Source organism: Chinchilla lanigera, unplaced genomic scaffold, assembly GCF_000276665.1.
Source record: "Chinchilla lanigera isolate Chin_1 unplaced genomic scaffold, ChiLan1.0 scaffold00105, whole genome shotgun sequence".
Taxonomy (NCBI): domain Eukaryota; kingdom Metazoa; phylum Chordata; class Mammalia; order Rodentia; family Chinchillidae; genus Chinchilla; species Chinchilla lanigera.
This window is the reverse complement of record NW_004955506.1, coordinates 4,238,680-4,239,827: the sequence shown is the minus strand read 5'-3', so window position 1 is coordinate 4,239,827 and position 1,148 is coordinate 4,238,680.

Below are 1,148 nucleotides of genomic sequence, written 5' to 3'. Positions count from 1 at the left end.
AAAAAAAAAAAAAAAAAGAATTTCATATATTGCTGGCCATGGTGGTGTACACCTATAATCCTAGTACTCAGGGAGGCTAGGACGGGGAGATTTCAAATTTATCTGAGCCCACCCTGGGCAATTTAGTGACTTATTGAGATCCTGTTTCAAAATTAAAAAAAAAAAAAAAAAAAGAAGTAGCTCAGGGTGATGGCTTTAGGTTCCATCCCCAATACTAACAAAACAAAAAGACTTTCATTTTTAATTCATATAGAATTTACTTTCCTTGAAAGTAATACTACATTTAGTATAAATACATTCCATAGTTCACAAGTATTAGTTCAATAACTGGAAAGAAAAAGAAAGGCAGGGAAGGCTATAAACTACCCAGGATGGAGGATGAGGGGGGGCCTGACGCTCTCCGAGGGCCAGCCTGCTCTGGCACTGACCTCCGCACTTTCCCAGCCTCTTCTCTCTCTACTTCCAGTTTTTCCCGAAAGAGCAAGCAGCAGATGAACCACAGGACTGTGGAGAGGACCTCCCTCCAGCTCCTCAGTGAAGGCCCTGCAAAATCAAGGCCACCTGGCACTGCTCACCAATGCAGGCCCAGAGGAGGAGGAGGAGGGGAATCCCCTGCATTTTAATGAGATCTGGCTGATAGGTGCTGATATCCAAGTCTGAGAGACAGTCAGGCATGGTGGCACACACCTGTAATCCCAGCACTCCCAGGAGGCTGAGGCAGGAGGATCATTGGGAGTTTGAGACCAGGCTGGGCTACAAAGTGAGCTCAAGGCCAGCCTGAACTGCATAGTGAGACCCTGTCTCAAAAAGAAAAAAAAAAACTAAGTCTGAGAGAGGATGAGCTATGTAGAACACCTGGTAGCCCATGGGCAGCAATGGATGTTTGCTTCGCTGCTCGGAGCTCTCTTTGGGAAATCTTCGGCTGCACAGGGAGCAATTTGATTTAGATCCTGGCAGCAACTTGCATTCTGATGATGTTGCATAGATCTGTCTCCTCACAATCCCTGATGGGGGGCTGACAGCACTTATTCCTGTCCTGCTTCCCAGATGGAGAAGAGTGTCCTAGAGAGCGCAGGGAGCCGGGGCCACCCATAGGAGTGGTGAGGTCAGCGGTGGGTTCGCACCCCCCAGGAGGCAGCTGGAACCTT